The sequence below is a fragment of the Acinonyx jubatus genome, chromosome F2, assembly GCF_027475565.1.
Source record: "Acinonyx jubatus isolate Ajub_Pintada_27869175 chromosome F2, VMU_Ajub_asm_v1.0, whole genome shotgun sequence".
Classification (NCBI taxonomy): Eukaryota; Metazoa; Chordata; class Mammalia; order Carnivora; family Felidae; genus Acinonyx; species Acinonyx jubatus.
In genome coordinates, this window is record NC_069394.1 from 52,933,163 (window position 1) to 52,953,664 (window position 20,502).

The 20,502-nt window shown below is 39.3% G+C and overlaps 1 long non-coding RNA gene and 1 pseudogene across 1 annotated transcript in view; both read right to left on the minus strand.

Moving 5' to 3' along the window:
- Positions 1-20,502, minus strand: part of LOC113600676 (uncharacterized) — a 74,626-nt gene that overhangs the window by 880 nt on the left and 53,244 nt on the right. The window lies entirely within an intron of this gene.
- LOC113600705 (uncharacterized) lies at positions 5,792-5,916 on the minus strand (annotated as a pseudogene).

Here is a 20,502-nt window from a genome sequence, read left to right on the forward strand (position 1 = left end):
TAGTCGTTCATGGCCCTGAAAAATATGCTCACAATTACTCTATTTCCACCTAGTGGTGAAACAGAATATTTCTCTTTGGTTTTCTCTGATGAATGTTAGTAGTTGGTCAGCTTCACATTCCACAATCTCACACAAAAGTTTGGTGTGTATTGTGTAATTTTATTTAAACACAACTTCCTAATTACAGTTTGAGTAGATAAATGTGCCTCCCACAAAGCTGATTATAGCACATAATCATTTCCTAAGGACCCCAAGCACTGGTGGCCTAAAAGTTTGCACCTGGTTGAGAAAGAGCACCACATCAAAAGCAATCATTGCAGCAAATACGCAAAGCAATCCATGTTCAGACAACTGACTCTTTTCTAAGCACATGGGCAGATTAAGCAAAAAGGAGGCCGGGAATGGGCAAAGAGAACACTATAAAGCAATACCTCTGAAATTTTAGTGTGCAAACAAACTACCCGGGGATCTTGTTAAAATGCAGATTCAGCAGTTTGCACAGCAGGACACAAGATCGTGCATTTCTAACAAACTCCGGGGTGAAGCTGTTACTGGTTTGGGGACCATGCTTTGCATAGCAAAGCTGTAAAGTATGCAAGAACTTGCATATGGTTTCGATACATCAGAGTGACTTTCACTTCCCTACGTGAGGATTTCCGATTATATCTCCATAAAAATATAAAAACATATAGAAAAGACAGGAAATCGGACAAACTCACTCCAAAACTCATCGTACTCAACATTGAGGCTTTTTTCTAATTAACCTGAGGTAGCTATTTTTCTGGCTGCTCGCTGGAAAAGAAGACTTCGAATGGGGTAGGGAGGATGGATACCGTGTTTATTTCAATCTAATTTCTTTCTTAAATCTTCTAACCAGTTGTTTGACCCTGATTCTTCCATGTCCTGCCCTTCCATGCTTTGCATACCCAGCCGAAAACCAGATATTCCTTAAGAAAACCCCATTTGGAATCAGTTCCAAAAGAAAATCCTAGTAAGTGGATAGAGCAAGGATCTGCATCATGTCAGTTGTCTGTAGCAGCAAAACTTCCCAGATGAGAATAAGGTCAGCAAGCTGTGCAGCTTAAGGAACACGCGGAATATTAACTTATCTCCAGTCACGGCAAGCCACCATTCCACCAGTGGAAAGTTGTTTTCTTTTATGTTTGGTAATGAAATTATTTCTCATGAAAGCATTTATAAAAATGGAATTACTTTAAGAATTTTGTCTTTTTACTTAAAGTAGTTTGATTCCTACCCAACATGCCTGTAAATGGGTAACCACGAAAACTTTCTAGTTGCTTAAATAATTAATCAGAAGTATGTGCTTGCTAAATTAACTGGATGTGAGAATAGAGAGAAAATGAGACATTGCAAAAGTTACAGGAGAAGTTATAAAAATTTTTTAAAGGTATAATAAAATGCTGTTGGTTTTAAATAAGGCAGGGGATATGGTGGCTCAGCTCAGCGTAAGATCAATCCATTTTGCTTGCCGACATAGATCTTTCTACTGTCCAGACTTATAGTTTGGGATATGACATTTGCCATTAGCTCATGGCAACAGATTGCAGAAATACGTAGCCCTTTCATGCCTCATGTGGGTGGTATTCAAAGTGTTCTGGATCTAAAACACGACATGTAAGGGGCATCTTGAAGTAGAGCAGGAAGATGCTTGTAAATTCACCCCAACAAGCACAAAATCTTAGTAAAAACACTGCGCCTACCAGGAAGCACAGCCTCAAAACAAATCCCTTAGCTACCTCAATCTCCTCAAGCCCAGCTCCAGCCAAACTGCCACTCCCAATATGCACTAAATTATATACAAAGTCTGGGGCTGCTCCAGCCCCAGGCACACAGACAAGTTCATAAAGGGTAGCTTTACCCTTTGAAAATTGCAAAAACAAAAAACCTCCAAATCAGATTTTTCCATGGGAAGAGGCCAAATTCTCTCCTTGCAAATTATACTTCCCCATTTTTTCAGTCTCACTTTCCATGTAGTATACTTTAAGTATTTTCCCCCAGATTCTAACACAGTTTGATCATTTTTCTTTATTAGTATTTATCCTTAAGTCTGGATTTTTATTTTTTTAAGTTTATTTATTTTGAGAGAAACAGAGAGAGTGCACAGGGAAGGGGCAGAAAGAGAGAGAGAGAGAGAGAGAGAGAGAGAGAATCCCATACAGGCTCCACACTGACAGCACAGAGTCCGACTTGGGGCTCAGTGTCACAAATCATGAGATCACAACCTGAGTCAAAATCAAGAGTCAGACGCTTAACAGACTGAGCCACCCAGATATCCCCATAAGACTCGATTTTTAAAGTCAAAACCACAGGGTTGCTTGCTTCTGGGCCATTTATCCTGATGGGTCAGGCCCATAGCTTCCTTTCGTCTGAATTAGCTTTTAAGAAAAATCGTCAGAATTTAATAGCCTACCTAAATCTGACTGAAGACACCTTCTCAATCCTAACTCTGGTCGTCTTTACTTAGTGGTAGGAAGAGCTACTCTGTAACCCCTCAGAGACATACACTGTGCCCGCAAAACAGCACCAAGCTGATTCTGTGCCCTGCTGTAAAGGAGTCAAGCGACCCGATGGATACCTCTTGTTCGTCCACTTGTAAACACCATAGGACACTTTTTGTTCACATTGCATTGACCACACTTAAAGGTATAAATTCAACAGCGTGTAATGAAAGGTTGGTTTTACTCTCACACATTTCCCTGTGCTGTCCTGCCTCTCGTATCCCCGCATTCCTCCTTTTACAGCACAAGCATCTCAGTTAAGTGACTCACACATTAACAAAGAATAAGAAACCCATCTGAGTTTCCAGTGAACCGCATTTTGTTTTCTGGGTTGGCTAAAAGCTGTGATTTCATACAGGAAGGAACAGGGAGGCCGAGTAGGTATTACCATGGAGGGCAACCATGATCTTGGTTTGGGTCTAATTGAGGAGGTGGGATAAAGAATATTTGTGCTACAAATCTCAAATCTTGTCACCTATTTTGCAGCCTCAAAAGACATAGTTAATCCCTCAGGGTAAAGCCGGGGTTCCTAATGGCCCTTCTGCATTGGTGGGTTAGCAGAATTGAGCACACTGTTTTTTGTATAGTCAAGATGTTGTGTTGTCCTGGTGTAATTACAAACAGTGCTCTCTTTCACTCCAAGTATCTCAGATTGAATAATGTTGGAGGAAGACTTGTGAGATTTAATTCTCACCTATGGGGCAACTCCAAAGCGTAAGTTTCAAGTACAGCATTATTGTGGCACTCTAGTATCATCTCATGGGAAAAAGTGCTATGGGACCATAGTCAGCCTTTCCCTCCTCACACGACATTGTGCAAATAATATGTCATGTGTGGACTACTCTGCTCGCTCACAAATGAAGGGCCAGCAGAGCTTTCCACACAAGACAGATTCCTTTGATTCAAGTCAGCCTACGATTTTAGACCACCTAGTAATTATGTGGACTGGATTCTAGTCCTTGTCTTCAAGGAGTTTGCTAACCTAAACTTACATCAGCTAAGGAACTCCCCCCCTCTTTTTTTTTTCATTTAACCAACATTTATTAAAAAGCTTCTGTTTTAGTTCAGAACATTCAGAAAATTCCCAAGTATGACATGTCTTTGAAAATGTCAGATGAATTCATTTTATCTTTATAATATTAAGTGAATTTCCTGAGAAGATACCACACAATCTTTTGGGGGGTGAGGGGGTACATAGTCCTATTGCTTTCAATTGTATCCTGGAAACTCTAGATTTTTGTTTGTTTCTCTGAATGGGCCATCTCTTTGACAGGAACCAGGTGGGTGTACTAAACAGATACATCCTGTTGAAAATGAACGCGCCAAATGCCACAAAGCCACCATCTAATCAGCTGGTTAGAAAGATCTTATCTAAGAAATATTGGGTTAGAGACCGTGATGCAACCCATATCACTACCCAGCTCTCCCTGTGTTTTAAAGTGAGTTCTTCACCATGAACTCGGGAATAAAGTGACACTTGGCTGTCCCCAAGGTTGTGGCGAATGCTGAGATACACGTAGCTTGCATAATAAAATCTGCCAGTGTACAAGTCAAAACAGGGATTCTGTACCACCCCAGCCAGATGGGTAAGGACCGGAAAAACCTGCTGTGTCTCCTTGCTCATGTCATTGACATCCTCTTTTGTGAGAAGAGACTCAGCAACAAAGTGTAATGATTTTACTACACCTGCTCTGATGTCCTTGGCTTTCAGTAGAAACTATACTTGGTTCATAGGGGAAGAGTATGGTTCTGTTATGGTAAGTTTTATTGTATTTGTTACATGGTATAAAATATTATCACTTCTAAAGCTACGTTATCAGTACATCATACAAAGTAGTAAAAACTCTAAAACAAACAAACAACTGATAGAGGCATCATAAAAAAGTCTAAAACAAACAAACAACTGATAGAGGCATCATAACAAATCCTCTTAGAAGCTACGGACCCAAACCAGTCTTGCAAAGAACCCCTTACACTGAACTATATCCTGAAACTCTTTTCTTCTATTCTAGAATAGTACCAGATTCTAGAAACAGGAAAGAATGTCACTTACTAGTGTCCCTTTAAATGTTACTTACTATATGGAAGTTAGTTATGTCATTTACTATATGGAAAAAGATGTTGTTTTAATTGACTGTCACTCCATTGCATTGCATATTTGCATTTTGGCTGACATAACCATTCTTAATGTATATTTACAGAAACAAAAGTTTGGTTTCATTATGGAACAGAAAATCATAATATCTCATATTATCTAATATCTATATAATCTAATATGTCACTTGAAAGCAGGTGAGGATATAAATGATTAAAATAAAAATCACTTCAGAATTCAGTAAACCTTTCATTTGTCACTTTCCAATAAATATGAACAGTGACACTAAATCTTGTGAGAAATGTAACAGGTTTCCTTTTGCTTTAAGCTTTACTGACCTAGTGGCTGCAGCCATTCATTTCATAGGGCAAGACTCTAGCTCATTCACACCCCAATCTTTCTCCACCCAAAGCCTTAAGACTTCGGTGCTCCGAGGGAAACTAGCTAGTTCAAGTCACCAGCGCAGATTCACAAGTAACACTTGATCTCTGGTGCCCGCACCCAAATTGTATAATTTTTAATTGTACATTTTGGCAGTAATTCCTGGTCAGACCTGATCGGGACCCAATTAGCTGTTGTTGGAGCAGACATATTATTAGCGAATCCTTTAAAGTTATACAGTTGCATTTCTGAATATGGATTTATGACTTGGGTTCAGAACTAAAGAAGAATCTTAAAATCCTAGAGTTTGGAGGAATTATAGATGTCTTCTACTTCAACTAAAGCCCATTAGGATTCTCTCAATACAAATAAAATCAGGCTCTGCTTAAATCCTTCTGTTAATAGAGGCCTCACTTCCTCACCAAGAAGCCATTTCTATGTTTTAATAGTTCTGATTGGGAGAAAGCCATAATCTCTGTTGTGCTGAGATCTGCTTCCAGTAATTTCTAGATATTGGTCTTAGTTTGACCCTCTAAAATAACAAAATGCTTGCTCACTTATTCTTCCGTGGTGGCTCTATAAGCCTGTAAGTATTGGATGATGATATTTCATCAGTATAAAAAAATTGCTTAGATACACAAATGTATTATATATAAAATACCTGGGAGAGAGAACTATAAATAAAACTGTATAAAATATGTGTATCCATGTGTATATGCGTGCATGTGTGTGTGTGTGTGTGTGTGTGTGTGTGTGTGTGTAGAGAGAGAGAGAGAGAAAGAGAGGAAGAGAGAGATATGAGTTACAGCAAAAATAATATTGAAAAAGAAGAATAATTCCAATTACATTTTCAATTTCAATTAGCAATAATTGCGCCTCGGATAAACCTCATTGGCTACGAAACTGCCACTGCGCAAAGCTACGTTTTCAATTTCGAATAAGCTTAGAGGCTAGGGAGGACCAAATAATGACTTTAAGTTGTTTAGCAGGACTACTACAAAACGTTCTGAAAAAGAATCATTTCCACTCAAAGCAATTAGAATACTTGCATAATCTAACTGCAGTTGGTGCCTGAATAAAGTCTTTCCAGAGTAAGAAATACCATAACCACAAATCCTATGTTTACCAAGAATGCCAAATGTATTCAGTAATTATTTAAGCATTTTAAAGAATACTTTATAGGGAGAAATACTAAAATGAAAAATAAGGCAAGAGGAATGGCCTAGAATATCAATTCATATTTGGTTTACGAATTGATGATTATAGCAATGCTAGTATACGGATTTTAAGTAGCATGGAGAATTTAACACTATCATTAATTATGCAATTGTTTGGCCTCCACCTTTGTTCCTCAGGAAAACCAGAAATCGTCATAACAATATGTGTCATAAATACACGCACACAATTTGCTCACTATTTAAACTGTAAGGGACCTTTAGATTCCTTAAACTTCTTTTTAAAAATGTCACAATTTCTCTGGCATCAGTTGTCCTCTGCCTTCACTTAAGCTGGAAAAGACAATCTTAAAAAGATTAACTAAGGGACACCTGGGTGGTTCAGTCGCTTAAGCGTCCAACTCTTGATTTTGACTCAGGTCTTAATCTCACGGTTTGTGGAATTGAGCCCTGACTCAGGCTCCACACTGAGCATGGAGCCTGCTAAGGATTCTCTCTCTCCCTCTCTCTCTTTGCCCCTCCCCTGTCTCAAAATAAATAAAATAAGCATTTTTTTTTTTAAAGATGGTTTAAGAGTCGAATTAGAACAGTACTAAGGGACTTAGTACTTTAGAAGGTATTTAAAGTACTTTAAGATAGGCCAGGCAAAGAAACACTAGCATCACTCATAAACCAATCATTTTTTAAAGTATCCACCCTAAAGGCACAATGTTGAAAGAACAGTGGCCTAGGATGTAGGAGACCCTCTTTCTAGAATTTAATCTGCTACAAAATAACTGTATAAACTTGGATTTTTGTTTTCTCACTGTAAAAAGAAGAGAGAAGAGAGTAAATCAAGTTTCAAGGATGTATATTATTAATTTCACATCTTTTTTTAAATATTTTTTTAAAGTTTTTATTTATTTTTGAGACAGAGAGAGACAGAGCATGAGCAGGGGAGGGGGAGAGAGAGAGAGGGAGACACAGAATCTGAAGCAAGCTCCAGGCTCTGAGCTGTCAGCACAGAGCCTGACGAGGGGCTTGAACTCACGGACTGTAAGATCATGACCTGAGCTGAAGTTGGATGCTTAACCGACTGAGCCACCCAGGCGCCCCATTAATTTCACATCTTTAACAACCTAGAAAGAAAGCTGCCATTGCCAAAAACAACAACAAACCCCAACTGTACCTTTTAATCATTTTTTATCTAATGTAAGGATGAAATATAATGGTTGAAACTTAAAATTCATGCCAGTGATTGTTTTCAGACTTAGACTCCTGAACAAATTTTATAATATAACCTTCATTCTTCCTGCCCAGCCCCCCTTCTGCCCAGCAAGATCTTGCCGAAGGGGGTTTTGTAAATAGATGGAAGGGTTCCCGGAGTTAAGGAAACTGCAAGTGAGCAATTTTCAGTGATGGGAAGGTGGGGGAGGTGATATTCACACATGAGATTCACAATAACAGCTCACACACACAAGTCAGTTTTAAATATTCACTAAGTGCAAAATTTCAGATATATCTACTTTTATTATTATTTATGTATATAAGGTTCAGATCAAACCATTCCAGTCAAATAAGACTTTTTCTACCCTTTCTTTTTCCTCTCTTCCCCAACTCTAGAGCAGCCAGAGTAGCTTGGGGCGGGGGTGGGGGGGGGGGCAGACTGGAAGATAGCTGAGAAGTCTCCACCCTTCCCTGACAGAGGGTTTTCAGTCTGAGGGACAGGAGGAAGCTGCTTTCTGCCTGCATAAAAAGACCCCTCTTTAAACCTACTGGTCACACGTGTACTGACTTAGGCCTGTGAAAATGTACAAGAGGGACTCTCATTTGCCCATACTTCCTCTTCCTTCCTGAACCCACTCTTGCTTTCCTTCTTTTTCACTGCCTACCAAGAATTTCTAGTGTTTCTTGAAAAAATCGCCAGGGTCTATGCCAAATGTATTATCTAAATCAACTAAGTCAATGGATGCCGTGGAGAGCAAATGGCAAGAAGACAGCATGAGTAGATTTGAACGTGAATACCTCACTTTTAGGTTACTGGGTGTGTTTATTTTTTTTTTGCTATCACCAGACACTTGATATCAGCACCATTCTACACATGACTCCATAGGCCAAAGAAAAGGTAATGAAGAACACTGATGCCGTTTTGGAAATTAGTGACCATTCATGTAATAAAAAAGAGAAAAAAAGGAAAGAAAATCAAGAGGTTGATAATGGACTTTGTGGTTAAAGAAACTGTGGGGGAGAAAAGAACTTTGGGTACTGGAAATACGATAGAGATTAAGCCTCTCTTAATCTTCCATTCATTATTGACAGATTACATCTCCATTTCTTCTTCAACCATTTAAGGTGTATGAGGCAAAGAGGGGAGGTTCTCTTTGAAGGCTACAGGTTGAACTTGCTTGTTCAGTTTCTCCTTAACATCAGCAAGATGAAAAATTATAGATACATGTACATTACTTACAAATAAATTAAGAATGCCATTCTCTTTTCTACTCCACACCATCTCCAAAGTCTCACTGAACTTTTCAAAGACAAGTTAAAGTAATAGACATTTAATTTTGCAAATTTATTTCTGGAATTGTTCCTGGACCCAGGATTATTTAAGGTAAATGATCATATCTCACAGGTTTTCTCTTACCTGGGTAAAAAGTAGGAATGGTTCATAAGAATTTCTGAAATAAGAGTGTTAGGATTTATAAGGAACTTTAATAAAAGGCTTTGACTTACTTAAAAAAAATGGGTCAGAAGTTTCAGGCACCTGTTGTCTGTTTAATTAATGCTACCTTCTAGAGTGATGTATAGCAAAAGGTCTGATATCTTTCATCCAAACACTATGATAAGCATTAGATACATTAGGAAGACCTCAGTGTTCATTTTAGCACAGTGTCCAGGCTTAATTCTCATCCTCTCAATGGCTTACTTTGACATTGCTCTTTTCAGGCCAGTGAATCAACAATGATTTATTAACATGATTTTAAAGTGGTTATTCATACATGAAATCATCACGCTGGTATGCTGCCATATGTTATTAAATTATCTATGTTCATAGCATACACTTCCAGCCAGGGTGTGAACAGTTACATTTAGGGAGTAGGTCACAATGACAAGAGACCCCGAAGACAGCTTAGCTACCTGGGGTGGAATATATAAAATCTCTATGCTGCATTCGGACAGAGGTGATGCTTCTGAGCTCCCAACCTTGCTAATAAACATTAAAAATTGAGACTAAAATGTAAAGTGGGAACCCTATTCAGAGCCAGTGAGATTGTAAATTGCTGCAACCACTTTGGAAATCTGTTTGGAATTATCTACTGAAGGTGAACGTTTATACCAAGAGACATGTGTGAAACTGTTAATGGTAGTGATATCTGTAACAACCCATAAATGGAAATAACTCAGATGCTCATGAACAATAGATTGGGATTTTCATTGTGGTGTATTCATACAATGGAACAGCATTCAGTAATGAAAATGAAATTACAGCTACTTGCAACCCTTTGGATGAAATTTCATAAACATAATGTTGAGTGAAAGAATCCACACAGGTTAAAAACCTGAATATTGTACTTAAAAAAAAAAACATTCAAAAATAGGTATCCCTAATCTATGGTGTTAAAAGCCATCGTTAAAAAATAAAAAAAAAAAAGGGGGGGTGCCTGGGTGGCTCAGTCTGACTTCAGCTCAGGTCATGATCTCACGGTCCATGAGTTCAAGCCCCGTGTCAGGCTCTGTGCTGAAGGCTCAGAGCCTGGAGGCTGCTTCAGATTCTGTGTCTCCCTCTCTATCTGCCCCTCCCCCACTCACACTCTGTCTCTATCAAAAAATGAATAAACGTTAAAAAATTAAAAAAAAAATAAAAGCCAAGACAACGGTTTCTTTTGGGAAGCAGAGAAGGAGGAGCCCTTGAGAAAGGCATGAGGGGGCTTTAGAGCACTGGCAAAGTTATCTACATAGAAGATGATTACACGGGTGGGTTTGTGCTGTGATATTTTACCAACCTGGACACACAGGACTTGTGCATTTTTCTCTATCTAGTGTTAGGCTTTAATTAGGAATGTTTCATTTTAAAAGGAAAATGGAAGCATTAGTGAAAGAACTTGAAAATATCTTCACTGTCTCAAGGAAAAAACAGTAAATGGTTCAATAAAACTCTTACATATATTATTAATCCTAGCTTACAAAAGAAGTCCTTGTTATTTTGATTAGTTAGGGGATACTTAACTTGGAAGTTTTTACTCTGTCAATTTTCACCTGTCATCTGAGTACAGCTAGAGGTGGTTGGGTTCAGCAATTAAGGAACACAATAACTTTTGATCTTCTACGTTACAAGGTCACAGTAACAACCACAAAGGTGAGATGTAACTAAGAAATATTTGCAGGCTCCTTTTAGAGACTACATGGGGTGGGAAAAGTGTGGAATTTGGAGCCAGAGAGAACAGAGTTTGAAATTGAGCTCTGTTGCATACTAGTTGTATGATCTTGAGGAAGTCACTTACTTTCTCTGTGTCCTCATCTTTAAAGGAAAATCATAATATCCATTTAAATGGGAAATGTACTACATGTGCATGTATTTTAAAATAACACACGGTTATCTCAATTGAGGTTTTTATTACGTGTTAAAATGAACTAAAAGCACAGTCCTGGCCCCAGCAAATAACTGGCCTATCTCAAAATGTCTGACGCTGGTATTCTCTGTGGCTCCAGATACTTTCTTCAGAATCTAACCAATATGCCCCTAAGACTTACTTGGTACTACAGTATAACTAGTGCCCCCTACAGAAGGACTTGAGACCTGCTTCAATGACTTTCACTTGAACTCTTACAGTGGAATGTCTCTAGGAAAAGCGTAAAGTGGAGAAGAGGGAAGGACACGAGCAATGGAAAGGGTAAAAAGAACATCACTATTCGCATAAATAGGGACAAGGGAAGAAATATGTAACATTTATATATATTTAAATATATATATATAATATATAATATATAATTCCTGAATATTCACAGAATCCCTTGAAAGGAACATGTAGAATGGGAATTTAGTGCATGCTATGTTATAGGGAAACTTTTATATCAACTGGACAACCAGCAGTATGCCACCTAAACATTAAGATCTTGAAGTTTTAGTTTCTGATATGTAAAATGGATTTAAATTGGAGCTTTTAAATTCTTCTTTGAAGAGAAATGAATAATTTAATTCTTAATTGTTAAAAAATTTTGTTTGTCTCTCTGTTGTGTTTTTTACATCTTCAAGAAAGTACATCAGTCTGAAACTACTTACAGAGCGTTGTGAAATTAATACAGATCACTCGCCCTTCTATGAGCCCAAAAGTATGCTCAAAATAATGTCAGTTGTCTTAGGGGCTTTGAATTCCATTCAAATCACTTTTTATTACAACCACATATCTCTACAGGTAAGAAAGACTTTAAGAGCTTATTCTGGTCCAGCAGCCAGAAAGGCAAGGAATTACTGTCCTAATCTTACCTGTCTCTGAAACTTCCTCCCCCCCAATTTTTTTGACCTAAAAGTATTGATGCTGACATAATTTAATTAAGCATGTGTGAAAGTGCAGTGGTCTAGAATCTGAAATTGATATAATTAAAGTGGAATGCAGAGGGTGTACCTCTGATACCATTTTTTAAATGTCACACTCCATCACTTCTGTTTAATATCAAATCACAAGAGATATTTTTCATCTGTTAATTGCATTTTACATGCCCTTCATCATTGGCCTTGAAGCAATTACATTTGAGAAAAAATGATTGAAGCAAGGAGGAAGGTCCAAATAATCAAGTCCACTAAAGTTGCTTTCATTTAATAGTGTCTCTAGCAGATAAATGGCCATTCATAGTTTCATTCTACTATAGCTATTTTACTCTCAAAAATACTTAGATTAAAAAGCTAAGGGATCTAGAGAAAGATTTTTATCTTCTCAATATTTGTGAAAATCGAGCACAGAGAAAGCTGCTTATTTCTAATACTGTGTTATGGAAATTATTATTCCTTTTTTAAATGTCTATTTATTTTTGAAAGAGAGAGAGGTGGAGCATGAGCGGGGGAAGGGCGGAGAGAGAGGGAGACACAGAATCCGAAGCAGGCTCCAGGCTCTGAGCTGTCAGCACAGAGCCCGAAGTGGGGCTCGAACTCGTCAACTGTGAGATCATGACCTGAGCCGAAGTTGGACGCTCAACAGACTGAGCCACCCAGGCGCCCCCAAAATTATTATTCTTTGCTTTGAGTATGCATTATTAGCAAACAGTAAGAATGAAACTAATAATTTGTCCTTCATTATCCTCCAACCATGTGTCTCATGAAACACAAAGTATTCCTGGCAACTTGATGCCTCAGGTATTCCCTATGGACTTAATAGTTGACAAGGAGGACCTGAGAATCTGACTTCTAGTCAGTAAGAAACCTAACCCATGGCTTTTTTGAGTACTGTGTTGATTCATATGAAATTACCGTATTTGTAGTTAAAAATGGTCAAATCCTGGCAATTTCATATAACACAACCAAATAACTAATGGGTTTCGAATATGGGCACTGGGTATATCTGGAAACATCTTTCTCCATTAAACTGATGTGAATCTATTTTGTTGAATTATTATCTGATCAAGGGCTCTTCTGTTTCCTCTTGTCTTTTCCCCAGCCACTTACTCCTTTATCATTTGACCGGAGAGCTTCTAGTCTAGCATCCCAATAGTGACTCCTCTCTCCAAAATCACTGAAAAATCAGGAAACTGTAAGATCCAAAAAGCTTTTCCTATCATCTCAGCTTCTCTACAGCCTTGACAATTTGATCGTTTTCTCCTTTAAAAGCATTTCTCCTTTCATGTCCATGTCACTGTATTACTTGTTTCTGGACCTACCTTCCTAAATTTTTCTCTTTTCCATTCATGACCTAAATGAAGGCATTCTATTAGTCTCAACATGTATCTCTTTTCTTGCTTAACAGATTCATACTTTGACCCTAATCCTCTTCACCCTGAGAAACCGAGCTCTTTTTCTGCTTTTTGGCCACCAGAACATACACACTGCACTCCTATCTGTCACTACACCCACCATGTCTCCTCTCCTCCCACTCGGTAAAAATGTGCCCTTTTTCCTCCACTGTCTGCTTGTGCAATCACCTGCCTTCCAACTATGTCAGGGACATTGATCCCTTAGCTTACCACCTGTCCTATAGCCTCCAGCCCTTTCTACGGGCTCTTTCTTCTCAGCATATAAACTTGCTTGATTTTCTCCTATGATATAAAGAAAAAATCTCTTACCTCATGCCACCTGTTAGCTACTGCCCTATATCTTTTTTTTTTTTCATTCACAATCAAACATAAATACTCTAATTTGTCTTAATCTTTGTCTCTTATAACTTTTATTACCTAATGTCTTTGGTTGGGCACTTCCAGAAGTTGGCTTTGATGAGAATTTGATGGGAGTGGCTTATGTGAGGAACAATCCCAGCTAGGGGGGTGGGGAAGTGAGTTAGAGAAAGAAAAGAACCAATACAGGATGTGTCAGTGCCTAGGGTACTACTGTGGGGAGAAACTGAGATTTGAATCTCATTGAGGGCATTTGAGAAACTATTAGGACATGTCTGAGAGTTTTCCCTCTTTGAAGGGGGGGAATCCTGGGGGAGTTACCAATCAACTCTCATCATGGATCATTGAGGGTTGCTCCCAGTGACATTAACTCTCTAGCACTTCTGGCCAGCTCCAAGACAATGCTGGGCTCCTGCTGGTCACAAAGATAGAAGAAAGTGGCAGTGTTTGTAGTAGGAAGCCATCAGCAGGTATGGGAATGGCAAATGCCAAAGGATATGGGAGGAGCACCAAATGTGTCTACTACATCCACTGTAATTAGCCTCCAGCTTTTACTACCTCATTTTATGATACAGAGCCAATGAGCTCATAATTGTCAAACCTAATAACATTTCTTTTGTCCTCCTCTTTGACCTTTCTGTATGCAACAATTTGGGCTTCAGTCATTATGCCTCTATTTTCCTTTCCTTGGCTTTTAAGAAGTCACTTTCCTGGGAGGCACCCGGGTGGCTCAGTGGGTTAAGCGCAGACTTCAGCTCGGGTTATGATCTCGCGGTCCGTGAGTTTGAGCCCCTCGTGGGGCTCTGTGCTGACAGCCTGGAGCCTGCTTCTGCTTCTGTGCCTCCCCACCCCCCCTCTCTGCCCCTCCTCTGCTTGTGCGCGTGCTCTCTCTCTCAAAAATAAATTAAAATATTTAAGAAGTTACTCTCTTTGTTTCTTCCACCATTATACCAATTTTGCCTCCTTTTCAGCTGTCTCTTCCCCAGGTGTTGATGCGTCATAGGGCTCTGCTTTGGATTTCTCACTGTACTATTCCTTAGACATCCCTTCTCATTTTATGGCTCCCACAACCACTTACACATCATTGACTTCTGAATCTGCATGTCCAGCTTAGACTCTTCTCCTGAGGTCACGGTCATACATCAGATCGTATCCTGTGCTCCTGCTTCCCGGAGAGTCTGGTCATCTTAGTCTGAATATCAGAAGCACTCAATCCCAGCACTCACAAAACAGGATTATCTTTCTCGAAAGACACGTGTTCTTCCTCTTATATTCCTTCTCAGCTAACCAATAACACGGTTGAAAACCTGGGAGTCATTAGAGTCTTTCCCTTTCGCCTTACTCTTCGCATCCAATTAGTGACCAAACGCCGTCAATTTTGCCTTCTTAATGCTCTGCAGTTCACTTGCTCCTGCTCTTTCTTTTCACACCGTCTCAGTTCCCTTTCCTCATGTTTTGACTCTGACCTCTCCGCATCACACAGTAACTTTCACCCTGCTGCTAGAATGGTGTTTCAAAAACATGAATCTGATCAGTTGCTTACAGAAAAAATCCAAATACCTGGAAGAGCCTCCATGACTTGGCCCTAGCTGGCCTCTCCAGCCTTATGACTCACCATTTCTTCTCCCCACCCACCTCGCACGCTAATCATTATACTTCCCAAATTGTCCCATAGAATTCCAAATCTCCATGTACTTATTTATTTAACTAACACTTCCTTTTTTTCTTTTTAATTTGAGAGAGAGAGAGCAAACAGTGGAGGGGGGCCAGAGGGAGAGAGGCAGAATCTTAAGCAGGCCCCACGCGCAGCATGGAGCCTGCTGTGGAACTTGATCCCACAACCCTGGGATCATGATCTGAGCTGGAGCTGAAATCAAGAGTTGGATGCTCAACCAACTGAGCCATCCAGGCGCCCCTTAACTAACACCTCTATACAGTACATATTGTGTATATAATCTAAGAACATTACAAATATTAAATTATTTAATCCTCATAACAACCCTGTGATGTATGTACTATTATTACTCTCACTTTGCAGATGAAGAAATTGAGGCCCACAAGGTTGAAGTGATTTGGCCAATGTCACACAGCTGGTAAGTGCGGTGCCAGGATTCAAATCCAGGCAGTCTGGCTTCAGAGTCACTTTTGTACCCCACCCCCCCCCCCACCCCAATGAGCTGGATTTGCTAATGTCATCTCTGTATCTGGAACATCCTCACCCACTCCCAGCGTCCTTCCGTATCAAATCTTTCTTGATCCTTCACTATTTTGATAGACTCGACCTCCCTCCTCCTTTAAACCCCTCTGCAATAAGTACAAACATACTTACGTTTATTTGTGTATGTGTCTCTTTTTAGTATAAACTCCTTGACAACCTCTCTTTTACTAGTTCCTGTAGTGTTCTCTTACTCTAAATGCTGAATGTTCCAAGATTGAAGCCTTGAGCTCTTTTTCTCTCTATCTTACTCATTCTGTTGGTGATTTCATCTGCTTCAGGCTGCAAACACCATCTGTACAGGACAGCTGCCACATTTATATCTTCTGCTTACAATTCTGTCCTGAACTCCAGACTCATATATAAAACAGCCTCTTGCATGACTTCACCTGGTCGTCTAATGGGTATCTCACAGTTAACATGCTCAGACAAATTTCCTGCTCTTTCCTTCCTCCCACAGACTTCATCTACGTGTTCTTCATCCTCGCCAATGATAAGCCATGCTTCCAACTGCTCAGGGCAAAAAAATGTTGGAGTGATCTTTTATTCCCCCTTTCCTCTCACATCCCATGATCAATCTATCAAGTCCCACTGGTTCTATTTTCAAAATGCATCCAGAATGCAACCATTTTCCACCTCTGCTGCTCTTAACCTGCTCTAATTCACATCATTTCCTTCCCAAACTCGTCTTCTAACTACCTCTGTTCCTGCCTCGGTAGTAATTTTTCCCAATGGGAGCCTGAGTGATACTACAGAATATGAGTCAGATCCTGTCACTCCTCCGCTGGGCTCCCTCTGGTAGTGGAAAGCAAAGTCATGTCAGCAGCCCACAAGTCCTTCTTACATGAGCTGTTCCCTGTCACCCCGTGATTTTATCTTTTGCTCTACTTCACTGTGGAAACACTGGCCTTTATGCCATTCTTCCAGTGTTCCAGGAATGTTCCTACCCCAGGGACTTTGTGCTCATTATTCTTGCTGCTACTCATGTTCTGCCTGGAACATTTGCTTCTCGTACACCCATGCTCCTTTACCCACACTTGGTCTTTGTGCAAACGTGGTTTTCTCAGCAAGGCCATCCCTGATCATCCTATTTAAAAGTAAAAGCCCCTAACTCTAACATTCTCTATCTTGCTTTCAGGCCTTCCTTTCCTCCACATCATTGTCTAACAGTATACATTTTACTTCTTTTTTTTTTTTTTGATGTTTATTTATTATTTTTGAGAGAGAGACAGAGAGAGAGAGAGAGAGAGAGAGAGAATGTGAGCGGGGGAGGGACAGAGAGAGAGAGGGAGACACAGAATCCGAAGCAGGCTCCAGGCTCTGAGCTGTCAGCACAGAGCCCTATGTGGGGCTTGAACTCATGGACCATGAGATCATGACCTGAGCAGAAGTCAGATGCTTAACTGACTGAGCCACCCAGGCTCCCCTCTAATTTTTTAATTAATGCTTAAGACCTTATCATCCCTTGTTACCAGTCATTTACATACCCACTGACTTCTATATCTCTGTATTCAAATAATCATCAAACCCTGAGAGTCCACCTAGGCAATATTTCTCCAGTTTTTCTTTCTCTTTCATTCTCACTAATAATGCCTCATCAGACTTTGACTATTTCTTTATTCTGTCAATCCAATCAGCCATTCAGTTCTCCATTTATCTCTTCATATATAAGCAAATATTTATTTAGTCCCTATTTCTTTAAGTACTTCTAAGTAGTATACAGAATGTGCCATAAAATGGTTTCCTTGATCAGGAAAAAAGTCACTTGGTAGGACAAACTGACACAATATCTTTTGTTTCCATCCTTCAACTATATTAGTAACATTAGTTTGTTTGACTCCATAAGCAAAGCCAAGTCCTGATGAATCCATGCCAGTCAAAACCCATTTAAACCTTTCTGGTGCTAAAAGCAAGGATATAATATCATCTGTTTGTCATCTGTGTGCTGGTCCCTCCCCCGCTGGGAATATGTTCCATTGAATTTTGTAAACATCGTCTTTCCTCCTGACAAACTGGACAGTTACAATTAACAGTCTGTACTTCTCGCGCTTTGTTAAGAGACATCCTCCAGCTCAGTGCTACATGGCTCAGTCCCTCCTGTGACTACTCATGTCATGTACCCAAAAGACCACTTCTAGGAAATGTACCAAAGCATCTATCTGTTGGTCATGGTTCATCTCTGATCTTAGTATCCACACACATATTAGAAGTTCTGTGAATGTTGCAAGTAATTGAATAGAAATGCGTACAAGGTTTCGAACTCATTTCGAACTGTTTTGGCATTAGAAAGCTGTATATAACAGGGAATAAACAATAACATTTCATTCAAGGATGAGTCAAGAGGCTGTTCTTTCTTTGATTCAACCTATAAAGGGGAAGAATTCCCCTAATCCTCAAGGGTTAGGATTATAACACCAGCTCCCTCTGTTGTTCATTTTAGAAATGACATGGCATTTGAAACTATTTTGAGCAAGCACAAAAATAGAAGACCCCCTCCAAAAGCAAATATTAATTAAACTAGAATAAACCAAAGAAGACATACTTAAAATTTTAGTTATTTGAGGCTGCCGTAATGAATACTACAGGAAGAAATAAATGAGACACTATTAAGTGGCAATTTCATACAGTGTCTCCTTCCCTGCCGATTATTATGATCAACAAATATATACTGTGCTTAGGAAAATCAATGATAATGGAATCTGACATAAACATATAATTTCAGGCTCTTTGAAGATAGTTTTAGTTTATACGAGGATAATCTGGACACATGGTTCTCATGCTTCGGAATACATCAGAAATCCCCTAGAGGGCTTGATAAAACATGGATTGCTGGGTCCAACCCACACCATTTCTGCTCTGGTGGGCTTGTGTTGGAGCTGGGAATTTGCATTTATCATATTCTAAGAAAAACTGCTCTAGACCATGCTACTAAATGTGATCTACAAAACGCAACATTGCCATCACATAGGAGATTTGAGAGAAAAAAGAATCTCAGCCCCCCCCCCCCCCCCCCACAGACCTAGTGAATCAAAATCTTTCTCAAGTGATTCATATGCACATTAAATTTTGAGAGGCATTGGCTTGGAGCAGGGATGGCAAACTTTTTTGGTAAAGGGCTGGACGGTAAACAGTTAAGTTTTACAGGCCCATAGAGTTCTTTGCCAGAACTACACTTATCTCTGCCATCTTAGGACAAAAGCAGCCATAGACTGAGTGTGGCTGTGTGCCAATAAAACTTTACTTACAAAAACAGGCAGTGGGTCAGATATGATCCACTGCTCATGGTTCATTGACCTCTGACTTAGAATGTGTTCACACGTATTTTTTTTAATGTAATTTCATCTCCCACAGTTTCTGTTTCAACAGTTCCACGATTAAACCTACTATTTATTAGGTTTTGATTCAGATGGTCCACAAACCGCACTTTGAGAAACACTTTCAGCCATCGTTTTTCTTTTGCAATATCTGATTATTTTATTAGATATTTATGTTTTTCTTTTAAAAAGCCTGTAGAAAAATAAAAATCCTTAATCTATTATTCTTTTCAACAACACCCTCTATGTTCTTTCAAATGTTTCCCACACTAGGGCTGGGCCGGCACCAATTGTATGTATTTTCCCCCAACAGAGCAAACTGATCGCTGTAAGGACACTTGGCTCCTGAAAGAGCCTCTCTGCACATGTGTTCCCATAAAAAAAGAGAGCGAGCCGCACGCACATTTAAGCAGGAAACTCATTACAGAAGAAAATTGGAGGCAGTGAGAAGTGCAATTCCTTCTCCTTTATCGCTTCTCTAATTTTTTCAAACCAAAACTCAACTGCTCTAGCTAAACTCTTCAGGGAATAGTTTTATGATTAAAGCAAGCAAACAAACAAAAAAAGGTATTGTGCATTTACTTTTTCTCAATCCTGTATCTAGCAGAGAGGAAAACAAAGACAGCTGTGAAGTGAACTTTGTTCTCATTCTCCAAATGGCTAGTGGTTTCTTTCCTGAAAGTAGATTTGAATTAACCTTTTTGTCCCAAGAATCCTGTCCCTTCTCACCACCTCTCCTTTCCCCAAAAGGCACTAGCTGTAAAATAAGTCTATGAAATTTTCTCCTGCCATTCATCTTGGCTTAAAGGAGTTCTGCTGGGGGCGGCGCCTGGGTGGATCAGTTGGTTAAGAGTCTGACTTCGGTTCAGGTCATGATCTTGCGGTTTGTGAGTTCAAGCCCCACCATCGGGCTCTATGTGGACAGCTCAGAGCCTGGAGCCTGCTTCTGATTCTGTGTCTCCCTCTCTCTCTACCCCTCCCCCATTTGCACTCTGTCTCTCTCTCTCTCTCAAAAATAAATAAATATTAAAAATTTTTTTAAAAAGTTCTGCAAAGCAATAAAGGGAAAGAAAATTGTTAATAAACGAGATGAAAATTATAAACGTTATGTTTTTTATATATTTTTTCAAAGATATATTTTTCTCAAAGTATGTGAAAAGATGTCTAGATTTTCCTTAGCCTTTTTTCCAGCTGCCTTAAAGTGTAGTTTAAATTGTATATTTTCTGGGAGTTAATTTTTTTTTTTACAATTCTTTCCTAATTATTAAAACAATATGGTTCATTATTAACAATTTTAAAATGCAGGCAAATGCATTTAAAAGAATGCATTTAAAAGAAATCATGCTTAACACCACTACTCAAAGAAAGTCTCTACTAACTTCTGTTTTTATTTTTTTAATAAAGTTTATTTATTTATTCTGAGAAAAAAAGAGAGTGAGCAGAGGAGGGCCAGAGAGAGAGGGAGAGAGAGAATCCCATGCAGTCTCCACACCCTGGGTGGAGC